Consider the following 16,841-nt stretch of genomic DNA (forward strand, 5'->3'; position numbering starts at 1 on the left):
CCCAGGAGTAAGCTTAGCTCCCCTACAGTCTGACTCCGGTGTAGCGGTGTAAACCAGGTCTTTGGAGCTCTGCGTTTATCTATCACCTACGGCTGTTTCTCGGCTTTTCTCGGGTGTTTGTGTTTTCCTAATACTTTGTGCAAGTTTTTCCAGTGCTGGGGTATCTTTGGAGCACAGGCGATCTTGAAGTTACAGCTAATAAACGCGAAATCTGTACACTGAGTCCTTTAGCTAAAGCGCCCTCACTAATTATTTACTAGCAGTTTACAAATAGCTTGAAAAAATATTTGGTAGAGAAGAAATATTAAACAGTTGAGAAAAATGTGCTTGCTATATACTGCTCTATTGACTTTCTTTTTAAAAAGATATATATTTCTAGTTTGCATACATTATGTGATCTTTTTTTCCTTTTCAAAATAGAAACGAGAAAATTGGAATTTAAAAAGAATCAGTGTTCAATAATTTTCAAATAAATTACTATATGTATACTAAAACATCTTAAACTAAAACACAGTCATAAGTGGTAAGTTTTATGAAATATTACTATTTTCAACTGAAATCATACTTTATAGGGAAAATTGACAACATTTAAGGCAAAGGACTAAATTTTATGTGTTACTTCATGAATTTTTACAGTGAAAAGACATTTTAGCTTTAGACTTTAACATTTTTAGCTAATTGTTATTATAGACTAATAACAGAGTTATTACAAACTATTGAGTAACTAAATAGGAGTTATGTACATTTTTTAATAGCCGCTTCCTCAAATTCTTGCAAAAAGTTACGTGTTTATTTTACTTTTAACAGAACAAATATTTAATGTTTCTTCCTTAAAGGAATGCAAAAAGGAATCCATAAATGAATTTTTAAGCTAATTTAATGTGTCAAATTTAAATTTTAAAAAACTTTACAAACCTGGTAATTTTGACTTGCCTTTAGGTTATTCATGCAATCTTGAGTAAGCAAGATATCTTCAATTATTTGCTAACTGTGCAATGGGCTTAAAATGATGTCATCTCTCTCAAAAGAGGTGTGACATCATAGCCTGAATTAGGGTTTCAGGCTAGGAGAAGTTTTTCCGTGTGGCCAAGATGAGTATCAAGTTCCACACAAGGGAGGGTCCTCTGAGTCCTCATCCTTGCCCTGGGCCATTGTTCCACTGCGTGATGCCAGAATGATAGCAATCAGGTGCCTCTCATCATGCTAGTGCTTAAATATGTTGACTGTCACCCCTTCTGGTGTCTACATTTTATCAAGAGAATGGTCTGACAAATCCAGACGTGGAGAAAATTTAAAAAGAACACTGTTTGTGGGGTCTGTGGCGGACACCCAGGACTGTAATATGGTGGGCTTCTCTGACTTTCCCCCACTGCACAGGCAGCTCAGAACTGTGTTCAGTGTTCAATCCAAGGGAATACGTACGCTCGCTTAACTGAAATTGAATTTTAGGCCCAATATTCTACATTTTTCTTGCTTAGTTTGACCTAGAGGCCTTAAATATGTTGGCTGAATTATTTTTTTTATTGTAAAACCCTCAGATAAATAATCACATGATTCTGTTTTTCCTGCTTCACAAAGTTGTGTACATATGTGTGTGTCCACGTAAATTTATAGAGATAAATAGATAGATATAGATATCAGGTCAAGCCACTGAAATGAGAAAGTTTTTGGCCCAAAACAGTAAAATATCAGTAATTTCATGGGGTTCAAGCATGTGTATACATATACGTGTATATTTATGTGTGTGTGTGTGTACACATATGGGGGTATATAGCCAGATAGTTGGTACATGATATTAATTCTAGAATTAATAGAATCTAGAATTATAAGTAATTGTGTTAGATCTCAGAACTGGGATGGATATAGACTTCTTTTGATCAATGTGAAACTATCTAAATATTTGCACATATGACAAATGATTAATCAGACCCAAATTTTAATACATTATATTCATGAACACTAGTCTTGAGAAAAAATTTTAATTTCTGCTTAAATCTTCCAAATATGCTCAGAAACTCTCCAACATATAGGTGTGATTTTCCCCATTTTGATGAACAAACTCAGACCCCCATTGATTAAATACTTAGCCTCAGGTCACTGCTTTTAACTGACAGAACCAGGATTCATTCACTCAAGCATCAGGTATTTGGCGAGCTAATATGGTGTAGAGACTGGAGAGATAGAAGTAGAAAGGACAGAGTCCCCATCCCCAGTGAGAGGAGACTGACAGATCATTACAGATACTGCTAAATGCCAAGAAGAAAATAAGACAGAGCAATGGGAGGCAAGTTGCTGGCAGTGGAGATGTGGGCACATAACTGAGAGGTTCGTGGAGTCTCCTCTGTGTCTGAGATGATAAGAAAGAGGCAGCCACACAGAGACCTGGCAGAGGAGTGATCTAGGCAGAGGAAAGGGCTGGGGCTAAGTCCTGAGAAGAGAGCAAGTTTCCTTGTTTGAAAGAAGAAAGGCCAGTGCTGCTGGAGCAAAATGAGATGATGGGATGCGAGGAGATGAGTGGCCCTTGGTAGGTAGGACCCGGACCACATGGACCCTCTAAGGGGAAGGGCATGGTTTGAATATTACTCTTTTTACTGTGAATGTGAGACTGTGGAAACCGAGTAGACAAGGAAGAGATATCATCTGCTTTATGCTTTAAAATGATCACTCTGGCTTCTGGGTGGAGTATGGACATCCAGCCTCAGATACAGAAGCCGTCACAGGCAGCTGGTGGCTACGGCAGGCAGGAGGAGTGGTGAGGGTAGCTTGGATAGAAGTGGAGACAGTGGAGTGGTGGTCGGTGTTCAGATGTGAGTGTCTGTGAGTGGACAGATGGGCCTGGATGGCAACTGGATGAAAAGGAGGGACAGCTATATGCAGTGCTTATGATCCCAGATTCTGGAGCTGAGCTCTCTGGTTCATGTTCCGGCTCAGCCTCCTACCAGCTTTGTAAACTTGAACGAGTAAGTGACCTGCTCTCGGTTTCCTCATTTGTATAATCAGAGAAGGATGTTAATTATGCCCACCTTACGGAATTGCTATACAGATTAAACGTGTGTGTTTGTGTGTGTATACACACTTAAGACTGAGTTCAGTAGTAAGTACTATGTATATTATGTACATGTCAGATAAATAAAAGACATTTGAGAACATCTGATTTTCGGCTTGCATGACTGCAGGTACCGTTGACAAGATGGGGAAGACCGAGGGAGGATGAGGCTGGAAAAGGGGGGTGCAGGAAGAAGTTAGGGGTTCTGTTAAGGATACGTTAAGTTTGAGATGCAGTGTTCAGAGGAGAGATTAGAACTGAACTTAGATTTATCAATATCTATGCTATTTAAAGCCTTGGCACTGAGTGACCTTGGCACCTAGGAAGACAATGTAAATAGGAAGGGGAGAAGGACTAACCCTTCCACCAGCATCCAGAGGAGGAGAAGCCAGGAACGATTCGGACACACACTCATCTAGCTTTTACATGGCGCTGCCTGTCCTACTGGAGCTTTGCCAGAGCTGCTGCTTCAGAAGACTCTGCAGACATGAAAGCCTCTTTATGCATTCCCAGTGGTGAGGGGCTGCGGCTTCCGGCTGGGACCCTGACGGCAGGAATTTTCCATACATACTTGAGAGAAGCACACAGAAACTGTGGTATGAATTTGCTGCCCCATGTCTGCTCTCAGATGTTTTTAGCACAATCACAGTTAAACGTGGCCCCTAGTGAGAGCCCAGTTGCTTTAAATTGTGCCATTATTATGTATTTTCCACCACACGAAAGTATGGGCATCTCCAATGTGCAGACTTTTGTTTTGATACAAAAGTCTAGAACTAGAAGAGAATCGTACCATAGACACGACATTATTTATGACAGCTGGATTTCCAGTTGGCCCACCAAAGCCTTTGCAACCCACAGGATATGATACCCAAGTGCAAAGAATACACAGACCCTGAGCAACGTGGGAAACAGGGTTATGGAAATATTTGCCCCGACTCCTTAAGATACCAGGAACACACTTCCTCTTCCTCTTATTTGGCCTAGCAGAGCAAGGTTGGAGGGTTGCCTATTGGGTGGCAGGTGGCAGGGGACAGAGAAAGATGCTCCTCTGACCATGGTCACTTGTGTACAAGATAGTCATTGGTTGTAGAAAACACAGGGGTATGAGTTGAGGAAAAGAAGCCTGGGGAAGGACAGGACCCTCGAAATCTAGTCTTGGCGTTGACATTCACATATGCTGTGGTCCCAAGAAGGTCACTAACTGTTCTGTGGCTCAGTTTCCTCTCATTTTATATTGGTATAAGAATCTCTCACAGTGTTGTAAGAATAGGTCCATTTTATATATTATATGTAAAATATATATATGTAAAATATGTATCCATATGTGGCGGTATAGATATGATGAAAGATCTAAATAACTATTAACTACTATTCATCATTATTGTTGTCTTATAGCCTCATACCATCTCTTTAGTTTTTATTTTAATAAATGATCCTTAGGAAAATATAAATGGCAGGACTTTAGTAATGTGGACAATATAACAGAAACGAAATTAGAAAGAAAACAACTAGTTCAGACAATTCAGCATAAGTCCTATTCATAATAGCATTTTGATTAGGTCACCTCATTAGCTCTTCCAGTTTTTCCTGAGAGATGCCTCAGTGAGTTGTCAAAAATGATCTAATTCCAGCTTTCTTAAGGGCTTGAGTGTTACAGAGAAGAGTTCAGTTGCCTCAGCAAGTTTTATCTTATGTAAATATAATCAGTAGCATCCTCATAATTTACCTCTAGAAAGCAATCCAGAATTTCATAACAAATCATATTACTATTTTAGCACTGCTCCATGTGCTAAGCCAGAAAGAATTCCTGTTTAAGATTTCATAATTTTATCAATGACTTCCCAACAAAGACACGCTTAAACTTTTCTCGTGCAGCATCGTCCACATTACACTAACACCGCTGTTGTCTTTCTAAGGGTACTTTCAATTTCACATAAGATCCTGCCAAACAAAAATCATGCACACAAAAATATTTATGCCATACAATTTGTGTAGCTCCTCTGACGAATGCAATCCGTCAAGTGCAGGTGTTCATAGAATCTTTAAAAATGGTTAGAAATCAGAGGTTTCCTTTTCATTCTGTCAGATTAATGCTCTTTGCTTCAAGATGACACAAGGAAGGAGATCCAGTCGTGTGCATCCTCCCTGCCTAACAGTCTCACAACGCAAACTCATTCCACATTTGGAGTGGGTCTGTTAGACACGTACTACGAAGAGCTGAGCACGCGCGTTAATGGAAGGCTCCCACAGTAGTTTCACCTGGAACCTCACTTTTCTGCCCACTTGCCACATTTTTGCTTAGTTAATACACGATTGATTGCACTCACTGTGCACAGGAACTTAAACACTCCACATCTCCCCGTTACTATTGAGTGAGTGTGCTGTTTCCCCTTCCTTCACATCCAAACCTTTCACTTAAATTCTGTTTTTGAAAACCTCATAATCAGCAGATTGCAATAATCTTGGACTTAGGATTTTTCTCAGTTTATGTTTTATTCTATAAATAGAAAGGGTTCTATGAAACAGAACAATTTTTGTGTCTTGGTGTATTGTCTAAAGCATTAGCGTTTTGACAATCTGTTTCAATTAATTTTCTATAATTACTCTTGCATTAATGAATTAATTTACAAGCATGAAAAAATTTTACTCTGGTAACAGTCCATGTGCACAATTACTCCCTAAAATGAAGGTATCTTGTGACTGTACTTACCTTGCAGAGGGAGGGCCGGAGCTGAGAGCCAAACTGATCTAGTCAGCAGTCAGTAAGGCGAGGCTATTGTTTGACTTCCTTTACTCTTCTCCATCACAAACTTCTAAATTTCCTCTGTCAGAGACCCACTGAATTCCCAAGCTATCCACAAACACAAAATGACATGACAGACAAAAATATCTAAGAATGGGGGTAAAGATGTTCCCCAGAAACCTCCAAGTGTCCCTTTGTCCCCAGACTTTTTAGACTTGACACTTGAGTCCAAGAATATTCTCAAAAATTTTTTCACTGAAATAATACAATGTCCTGTGAATATCTTTATGATGGAGTTTCTTTGTCTAAATTGTTTTTGAAGGGTTCTTTAATGATCTCATGTAGTATGATATAGTTCTGCTAATTTCACTAATTCTGGAAAAGAATAGGTGCTTTAAAATAGTAATAGGATTTACTGACTCTATGAACTAGGTGTATATGATTTATTTTAGTGGGCATTATGTTTATCTTTGTTGTATTGTAAAAGCAACACAACCGTGTTGTAATTGGAGTAATATGAAAATGTAGATACTGATAACCCTTGTTAAGACTTTGGTTTATATTCATAGACATAGATATTATTTATTAAAAATGTTTAAATTTTTAATTGCAAATCTTTCAAATGTATAGAAAACTATAGAGAGTGATGTGACAGACATCTGTGTACCCACCACCTAAATAGCTGGAACGTCATTCATTCATTCAACAAATACGTATTGAAAACTGCTAAGCTAGGCTTGATTCTAGGCCTTGCAGATTCAGCAGTGAGCAAAATAGATCACAGAGCCGCAGTCAATTAAACACACGTGTAAGAGATGAGAGTGATCATCGCTATGGGAAAAAGGAGAGCAGAGCAGACAGGGAACGCTGGGGGACTGGGCGTGAAACCGTAAACCCGGTGCCGAGGAGGTCTCCCTGAGCAGGTGGCCTGTTAGAAAAGACCTGCAGGAGTTGAGAGTGAGCCATGCAGATACCTGAGGAAAGAGTGTCCTTGGCAGAGGGCACAGCAGGTACAAATGCCAGGAGGCCGAGGGAGCTGCCTGCCGGCCCAGCCTCTCTCTCAGCTCTTCCTGCTGCCTCCTTAATTTCCCTCCTTAATCCAGTGGTTTTCTTTCTTCTACGGACTTTTGACTTCCTCTGTTGCTGAGTTTTAAGCTTTCTTCCTTTCTTCTTTATACATTTCAAACTATAAATTTCCCTCCCAGGACCTTTTTAGCTGGATATCATAATCTTTAAAATATGCTATATTCATCATGGTTCATTTCTAAATATTTTGTAAATCCTACAATTTTTTTCTCTATTCAATAATTATTTAGAAGGGACCATTTTAAATTCCTAAGTGTGGGAGGTGGAAGAGAGAGTGCTCTCCTTTATGACTGATTTCTAAATTTAATGTGTGGTGCTCAGGGAATGTGCTTATGTAAAATGATTCTTGATATTTTTGAGACTTGCTTTGCAGCTGAAGTCACTAATTTTTGTGAAAAAAAATCCATGTGAGAAAGAAAAGAATATATTTTCTGCAATTGTTGGAAGCAGTGTTTACAGATAGCTTGTTAACTGTGTTGTCAAAACCGTCTATTCCCTTATTAGTTTTTTGCCTGCTGGATCAATGTCTGCAATGAGCACATTAAAATCTCCTGCTGGAATTATGGATTTGTGAATTTCTCCTTGTAATTCTGTCAATTTTTGCTTTGTACACTCAAGGTTTGCCTGGTAAAGGAATGCAAATTCAGAATGATTGTCTTCCTGGCGACTGTTACTTTTATTTCTGCTATGAAGTCCATTCCATCTACTATTAAAATATTAATAACATCTTAATAATATTCTAATATTAAAAGTTTCTATTCCGGTTCTCTTTTGGTTACTATTTTCCTGACACATCTTTTTTTCCTTCTCTTACTTTCAACATTTCTGTGAATGCATATGTTTGATGTGTCTTTTTAGATATATAGCTGAATTTTATTTTTTAATTCAATCAAAGACTCTTTTACAAACTGTCAAGCTAAATCCGTATATACATTAAAATTTATTTATTCAATTTTACCTTTGCTTTTCTATCCATCCTGCTTTTTGTTGCTTCTTATTTACTCTTTTCCTGCTTTCTACTGGATGGATTTAAGTTTTAAATTCATTTTCTCTTCATTGGTTTGGAGATTAAACATTTCATTTTTTGGAGTTTTAGTGACTATCCTTAAATTTTTAACATTCATGCTAGAGTTAAAATATAAATGTTTAATATTTCCATCATACCACAGAGTAATATAAAGAACTTACTTAGATCACGTCCAGCCCCCAAACCATGTTATTACTGTTTATATTTGAGCTCTACCTTATTTTTAGACCCTGAGCTATTATCTTTTAAAATTTTTTTTATAGTAAATGCTTATTTAAATTTACCTCTCATTTCCAACATTATTCAGCAAGGTTTCCTGCGTCTCGTTCTCCCTGTCTAGTTCACGTTCTTTCTTTGAGGGTCTGTAAGTGGTAAATACTCGCAACGTTTAGACTGAAAAATGTCCTGTGCAACCCTCACTCCCGGGCGAGAATTCTCCGAGTTTCAATCATCTTCTCTCAACACTTTGAGGACAACGTTCACTTGCATTTTAGTCTCTATTGCTGCTGATGAAATTTTTCTGAGTCTAATCGCTGTTCCTTTGTGGTGCGCCGTCTTTTCTGGTTGCTTTTAAGGATTTGTCTCTGTGTCTGTTCAGGTTCTCTGCAAAGCACACTTCAAGACAATATTAGAAATACAGCAGATTTCTTGGGGGAAATGGCCTGTGAAGGATAAAGGGCAGAGGGAGCAGGAGTAGACAGCGAGCCTTCAGGCCCCAGAGCAGTTCCGCGTCTGAGAGCAGAGAGAGGAAGGGAGTGTGGTGTGGGAGGAGGCTCAGCCTGTGGCGCAGCTCGGGGCTCAGCCAGGTCCTGGGGTCTCTGAAGGAGACCTGCTTGTTGGAAGAGGGTGGCGGTGGGCCAGAAGGGCTGGGCGACAGTAGCTGCATCGTGCATGCCCAGCATGGGCTGGGAGCTGTCTGGGGAGAGGATGGCCTCCGTGTGAACAGTGCAGCAGACCCTGGAGGCGCAGCAGCTGGAGGCTGTCAGCTAACTGCCCTCCTCGCAGAGATGCTCCTGAGAATGACCCCGTCATTCTCGCTCCGCAGGCTCACTACAATGTCTAGATTTACTTTCATTTATCCTGCTTTATAATCTCACATTTCTTCTATCCTGTGTGTCACGTATTTCACCAAATCCTTGGTAAAATTTCAGCCACACTTTCTTTGAAAATTGCATCTCCCATCCTTTCTCACTTTCCTGAACATCCCTTACATCCATACCGTATGTTCCGCCTTCTTGTCCCAGAATCCCTTTTTCTTAAATACTCCTTCACATTTACCGTAGCTCCACTTCTCTATACTACATAGAGAAAATTTTCCTTAGATTTCTCTTCCAGTTCTGTAATGTCTGAAAGGCAGTTGATCCATGTTTGTGTTTTCCTCAATTACCTGATTTCTCATTTCTAGAAGATATATTTGTTGTTTTAAATATTTGCACACTCCTATGTCAGTGTCATGCTCCTCCCTAGAATTTTGATCTTCTCATTTCTCTCCAATAATGTGTATCCTCCTTGTTTTGTGGATGCCGTCAAATTGTTCTGTTAACTTGTGTTCTTATTCTCCTGTCTTCTGATTCTTTCTTGATGAATTTGCTTTCATTTTTATTGTATTTTTTAACTGTTTGGCTTAGATTCAGCAGAGATTTACTTTTTTCATGTCTTACATGTTTCATGTTTTCTTCCACACAGCATCCTAGGAAAGTTGCCACTCGAGAACCAGATCGCCCATTCACTTTTTACACTTTATATTCCCGTACCATTCAAATTCCGGGCTCAGGTCTTGGTTTTCAATTTCTCATGTGAAGTTGTTTTTTTCCCTGTATAACAGAAAGAGAAACTGTCTTGTCATTTCCCTGGAATGATGAGCAAAGACCTTTTTCCTCCTTTCCCTGAGGGGCAGCCCAGAGTCATGTTAATGCAAGGCTCTTGGTTCTAGTTTTCTTCACTTTGGCTTCTGAATGGACACTAAACCCCCAATCCTATATCCTAGGATCTTTCTTAGTTTTGGTCCCCGCAAAAGCAGATCCTGAGGCAAGGACTCCGGGGCACATAGACTCTTTGGGGGATACACAGGTCCCCAGCAAGACAGAGGAGAAGTGAGGGGAGGCGACCCATAGAGAGTGTGCTTTGAAGCCAGCTATGTGAGTGGACATTAAAGTGAGAAACTCTGGGAAATGGTGCAAAACACGTCTCATAATCAACCCACCCCAAAGGGTAAGGGAGCTGGTGTATTTATACGCTGTGTCTGGGGAATAGTTGGTTGAGGGTCCCTAGGGCAGGGGGAGAAGGAGACGCTATTCTCTGACATTTCCCATGTGCCACGTGCGAACAGAGCAAGCTTCCAGAGTTCTGGGGAGAAAAAGCCCTAAGTTACAGAGATGCAGATCCTGGCTGTTGAAAATCAGCAGGAGCACCCTCAAAGCCCAGAGAGAGGTAGACAGGGAGCTCTCAGCATCTGCTGCACCATCCTGTTGTTGCCACACTTCTCCCATGACCAGAACACCCGCATTGAAGTCCCTTCTTTGCTCAGGTTCTTAGGGACTTTCATTTGTTTGTTTTATTTTAAGAAGATATTTACAACTTTTGTCACATATTCTACCAAACTTTCATTTTTAATGTGTGTTTATAATTGGAAAGAGGTGTACCTGGATCAGTCCTCGTATTGCTGGAAAGAATATGCCAAGATGTACACTTCAATTTTATAATGCACACTTTAATTTTATAAAATAAGGGTGTTGGCTCCATGGCCAAGTGGTTAAGCTCACGTGTTCCGCTTCAGCGGCCCAGGGTTCACCTGTTCATATCCTGGGTGTGGACCTACACACCGCTCATTAGGCCGTGCTGTGGTGGCGTCCCACAGAGAGGAACTAGAATGACTTACCAGTAGGATATACAGCTATACGCTGAGCTTTGGGGAGAAAAAAAAAAAAAAAAAAAGAGGAAGATTGGCAGCAGATGTTAGCTCAGGACCAATCTTCCTCACAAAATAATAATAATAATAATAATATTTTACAATAAGATTATACTTAATATGCCACTATAACTTGCTTTTCTCCTTAAAATAACTTTGACACTTTTTCCATAGCTGGACATGTAGGTAGGTCTACCTCATGCTTTTACATTTATTTCTCCAAACTCTTATGGGTCGATATTTGTTTATAGGATGTCACTATTACAAAGAATGCAATAAACATTATTGCACCTACATTCTGACACATCTATTGCTGGTGTATCTCCGGAATAAATTCCTGGTACTAGAATTTCTGTGTCAAAACTTTCAGCACAGTTAAATTTTAAAAGATATTACCAAATATACATATATTGCTGTGTTTTGTTTTTCCCATTTTTATTCTCACCCACAGCAAATAAGGATAACATTTTCCCCATCCTTACCAAAAATGTCAGTAATATCAATCATTTGATTCTTTGATGATCTGATGAGTTAAACATAATAGGTTACTTAATTTGTTTTATTTTAATTATTAATAAAGACAATTTTATATGCTTCTGGTCCTGGGTAGTCACTTATATGACTTTTGCTCATATTTTTATTGGCCTGCTCATTTTTTAAATTTGATTCATAAGAGCTTTTTTCTGTTGTGAACACTAACCCTTTGTCATATATCTTGAATATATTTTTTGAAGTTTGTATTTAATTTTTTTGAAATTTTTTATTGTGTTTTATTACCCATGTAAAATTTTATGTAACCAAGTCCATCCATTTTTTACTTTGGGGTTTATCATTTTCATATCATGCTTTTAAAAAGCCTCCTATAATGATTAATTATAAAAAGAATTTAAGCAGTTATTGAGTGCTCACTATGATCTGGGCATATCATGACATGAGGGAACAGGGACAAAGATGAATAAGAAATCTTTTATTGCTTCAAAAAGTATCATATTAAATATAAAATATTTTGTTCTGTAGAAGGAATGAAGTAAATAGAGCTTTTCCACTCTACAAACAAACAAGGGAACAGATAACAACTCTCCCAACTTGTGTATCTTTTTTAAAGAAAAACTTAAACCAGTCAAAACATCAACACGTATAGTAAATAACAATATTTAGAACCGATCAGCCAGAAAACCAGGCCTAGAACTCAAGGTCTGTTTACATACTGATACTGTAAGACTGTCAAACAGTGCCGCTTCTTTATTAGCTGAGGCAAATTCTGCAAGACCTACAAAAAGAGGGTATTTTTTACTGCACTTTTTTTTATCTTTAACCAAGATTCATCTCAGTAGCATTTTTAGATGACTACTGGAATGACCAGATTTTGCTAAATGTGGATGCAGGAGAATACTGTTCAAGACACAATCTCTGACCTTAAGGAAATTCAATTGGAGGGTTAGATATGCACAAATGAAACAAGAATAACTTGAAGGGAGTTAGTGTGGGACGGCCCTGTGTGTACACACACACGGACGGCTTAGAGAGGAGCTCGGCGGCCCTGCAGCCATCAACAGGTATTCGTGCGAAGTCAGTGTAGGGGTTCCTTACATTGTGATCTTGCGAATCCTGTTGATGTTTGCTGACACAAAGGACTTTTGGACAGTGGGAACGATAGAAATATAAATAAATTTTTATATGTATAACATTATGTAAAAATGTAAATACCAAAAAGTTAAAGAAATAAAGACAACCCAAAAGGCTTGATTTTTTTGTGTTAACGTAGGGAGCAGAACAGTGAGCAAGCCATGAAGGCAGATGCTCAAAAAACCCACTTATCTTTGTTTTCATGCCCAGTAGCACTTCACCCCACTAGTCACACGTGGACGTGGCTGACGCTTGCCCCTCCTTTACATGCCGGGCATGACCCTCTTTGGCTTGAGTTGCCTGTCAGCAAAATGAGATTCAGAGGGAGGATCAAAAGGAGAGAACAGTGGACCACACATCATCCGGGAAACAGAAAGCCCACTCGAGGAGGTCTCTGCTCTGGGCCACATACTTTGGAAGCAGAAACGGTGGTGTCTAATTGACGGTCTCAGGACTTTATTCATCTAACAAACATTTAGAGAACACACACTGTGGGCCAAGCACCGTACGCTGAGATGAGTGGAACCAAGAGTCGCTTTTTTAACCAGTTAGAGAAGGGAAATCTCAGGCAACAGCAGATAAGTTGGAATGGTAAATTGGGTGTGTGGAACTAAGGAAAACACCGCAGACGTGGTCTGATGGCTCGGAGGTTTCAGATTGGACGTGGGAAAACTGAAAGTAAAGCAGGATGAGAGGAATCCTTGGGAGCACTATCAAAAGTATGAAGAAGTCAATGTGTCTTTATTCCTTGCCCTGGAACTTGGGAAAAAGAATTTAGAGCTGATCTTCCATTGGGCTCTGAAGTTGAGGAAGTTAAAGCCAAGATTGCTACATAAAAGAAATCCTCCAGCCACAGGGATTTCAGAGAGCTTAGCTGGATATTTTCCTCTGCGGCTGGTAGGGAGAGGGAGAGCCGAATTCAGGGGCGAAGCAGGCAGGAAGAAGGAAGTTGTCTGCATGCTTTCTTTGCAATCTAGATAATACTAGAGCTCAGCAAATGAATAAACGAAATTATAAATTTGCTAATAGTTCAATCCCAGAGATGCTGAAGAGGAAAAAATTTTTTTTTCTTTTCCGGGCAAGAGTCATCTGAGGGTAAATCGCAGCCCAGGTGTGGCATTTGCATGTTTCCCTCAGTGTGTGGAGAGCCTGGGGAGCGCAGAGGCCCCACAGGCGAGGCAGGCACTTGGAACATGCTAGTGGCCCGTGCTGTTTTATCTGGCCATGTGGGGGGCACATCTTCGATGTGTGCTGGAATCACAGTATTATGTAAAAGAAACAGTGAGTTCAGTGCTGACGTCTGCACATTAAAATCCAAGCTCTGCAGCACGTTTTTAACAACAAGCACCCATCATGATGACCTGTAATCTAGAGCAGCCAAAGGCCTCATGACCATAAGAGGCTACAAGCGAATAAAACCCAAGATTCCTGTAAATAAGGCAACTTGCATGGACACCAGAATCGAATCAATTTGCAAGTCACTAGCATCTGGACTTTTCCCTTGTCTTTCTCTACGTTATATGAGATTTTACTTTAGAGGAACTCGAAGTTTTCCAGAAGAAGGCAGTGGAAATAATTGTTTTGTGTAATTGAAATAACTACACGACCCTTTTTGTTGCACATTCTTAAAAAATGTTTGAAAATTAGTTGAAAACAAAGCTGAGGAAGACTTGTCTACTTTAACCTCTCCTGTCTTCCCACTTCCTTTAATTTGTGGAACAGGTTTAGAATAAGTGCTCTCTTTATTAGACAAAGGTAAAGTTCTTTTGCTAGGTCTTTAATAATATGCTTTGGAACCATTCCTCAAATCAGATTTAAACATGCAAGAAGCGATGAGATCTGGGATGAGAGTAAGGCGAGCAGGAGCGGCTGGCGTTTTTGTCTAGGGGAATTCCTGGAAGCCTGTGTGTGACATTGGCAGCTCACTCTCCCACTGGATGTCACAGCCCACCAGGTTCTTGTCGATCAGCGTGCAGTGTGACCACCTGAGAACAGAGACTTTTGTTGAATTCTCTCCTGCCTGCCTGAGGTCCTCACAGGGCCGACTAAAATCCTCTCTGTACTTCATGTGAAAAAACTCTTCAACTGAGAAAGGACGATTTTCAACTTTTTTCCCTCTGTTTCTCCTGCTTCCTGGCCCCTTTTTTTGTTGGTTTCCTCTCAATATCCAATGCTATTCCACTATATTTCTTTCAATTTGAACATTCTCAGTTTTTCTCCTTCCATTCATCAATCCTTCTGCCTCTTTCCCTTAAGTATTTCCTCAGTTTAAACCCGATTCAATAATAAATATGCCACAGACTGAACAGGTGGGTTACAGGACTTTTTCCCTTAAGATTTCCATCTATAGCAATTTTCTCTTCTCAGACAAAAGAATGATGATGATGACAAAACTACAAAAGTGTTGACTCCTCGCAGTGTCCATGCAGGTTTTTAAAACAGGTTTTGCCCTGTGTGCACCACGTGACTTCGGAAGGCAGACTCTTTACCACCCTGATTTGTCATTTTTACTTTGTTGACTAGATCTGTTCTGTAGTAAGAATGAAGACTATCCTCTCGCCCTCTTTCAAACCTCTAATGACAGATGGAGACCTCAGTATTTCACTAGATGGCCAGGAGTTTGACGTTTCCACTCATTACGGAGTTTTCCTTTACACTGAGCTGAAATCCATGTCTCTCTTTTGCTATTAGTACCACAGAGAGCAAACGTACTCTCCCTTTCACAAGGCAGACATCGACACGCAGGAAGACAAATCTCCCCCTTCAGACGAGGCTCCTCAGTGACTCCAGGGGTTCCTCAGCTGTCAAGGTGTGCAGGGCCCTCGTGTTCATGATTTCCTTTTACTGATACACTCCAATTTGTCAATTTTCCTCTTTAAATCTTGATATTGATTTTTGAGAGTGCGTTAGTTATACACAATTTATGACCACCATTAAAATATTAATGTGTACCCTAAAATTAGGACTATCTCCCCAAAAACCTGTTAAACCTGTGGTCAAAGGCTGTGGGTCATTGTCAGCTACAGAAGCAGCAGCACGAACCGGACATACACTCAGTGTCCTGTCAGCCCCGCTGAAGGCTGGGAGCCTCAGCCCTCAGGAGAAGGCCTTAAGGCTGCCCAGCCCACGTATGCTTGTGTTTCCTACAGGTCAAATGATAATAATTCAGCAAAGGCGGGGGAGACAGTGTCTATTAAAGGCTAAGCTTTATTAATAAGCTATATTAATTCTCCAAGGCCATCAAGTCATAGACAAGTAAAATAAATTTCTCTGAAAGGTGATTCCTAATTGTATCTGCAAAATCTGATGTTTATTGCTCCAAATATGATCCTGTAATAGACAACGGTTTAATCAATGGGGCAATTCTAGTGAAGGAGTTTTATCAATGAGATCAATGAGAAACCTGCTTTATTCAAAGAACTGTCATCAAGGGCTCATGTGCGCCAGCCACTGAGCGAGGCTGTGTTCTCAGCCTTGGTCCAGACTCTTTTAGGGCTTTAAATATGGGTCAGAATAAACAAGAAAGTCCACATGGTCCCAGTTCACCAGTGTCCTTCCCTGAGACCCAGAGCATCTGTGTCAGGGACTCCCCGACAATGCTGGGGTCCCTCACACTAGGGTCCTGCCCTCCGATATACTGAGATCACCAGGGAATGAAGCTGGTTTCTCATCTGGTTCTGCCCAGGCTCACTAGGTTGGATAGACATGCATAAATCTGCGTGGTGGATTTCTCCAGCGGCAAAGTCCTTTGGGTTTCGGTTTTGTTTCATATTTGGAAGGAAGAACTAATTTAATACAGGGAATATTACTTTACTTTATAAATGTGTTATATGAAGTAATCTCTGATTCTTAGTATATATCAATAAATTCTCACCCATTTTGAACCTTAGCAGCTCACATCCCGCACATTCATAGAGTTTGGGTGCCAATACAGTCCGTGTGGAATATAGACAGGAGTACACCTATGTATTTCATGGGTGCATACTAGCCTCCTATTTTACTTAAACAATAGATGTGATTAGCATATTCCAAATTCTCTAGAGAAATTGGATCCTTCTAGTAACCACTAAGTAGGTATTGACTTTTCATAATTTTCGGAATTTTCCTGATTCTACATCACAGAAATGCTCCCCAGGTTCCTGGGCTCTCCATACTCAAATTCGACCCTTCTTGTACCCTTCCTTAAGCACAGCTCTTGTATGTCATGTTCTCAAAACCTGTATCCTGGTCCCGGTACTTTCTTAATGTCACTGGCGTCCTACACACCAAATACAGGAGCCCTTGTTGGGTTTTATTCTCTTTTACTGACTGTGGCATTTGACACTGTTGGACAACATCCGTATTTCTGGAATTTATCTCTTCCCTTGTTCTTGGGGACATTCTATATTTCTAATAGTCAACAGAT

At 40.0% G+C, this 16,841-nt stretch overlaps 1 protein-coding gene across 2 annotated transcripts in view; it reads left to right on the plus strand.

Moving 5' to 3' along the window:
• PDE7B (phosphodiesterase 7B) overlaps positions 1 to 16,841 on the plus strand; it is a 293,064-nt gene that overhangs the window by 14,944 nt on the left and 261,279 nt on the right. The window contains exon 1 of one of the 2 annotated variants that reach the window (XM_044754279.2): positions 6,613 to 6,799. The exons of the other annotated variant lie outside the window; for it this stretch is intronic. The gene's annotated coding sequence lies outside the window, so the exon portion shown is untranslated. Of the gene's footprint in view, positions 1 to 6,612; positions 6,800 to 16,841 lie in introns of those variants that run through there. 2 annotated transcript variants of the gene reach the window in all.

Source organism: Equus asinus, chromosome 24 (genome assembly GCF_041296235.1).
Source record: "Equus asinus isolate D_3611 breed Donkey chromosome 24, EquAss-T2T_v2, whole genome shotgun sequence".
Taxonomy (NCBI): domain Eukaryota; kingdom Metazoa; phylum Chordata; class Mammalia; order Perissodactyla; family Equidae; genus Equus; species Equus asinus.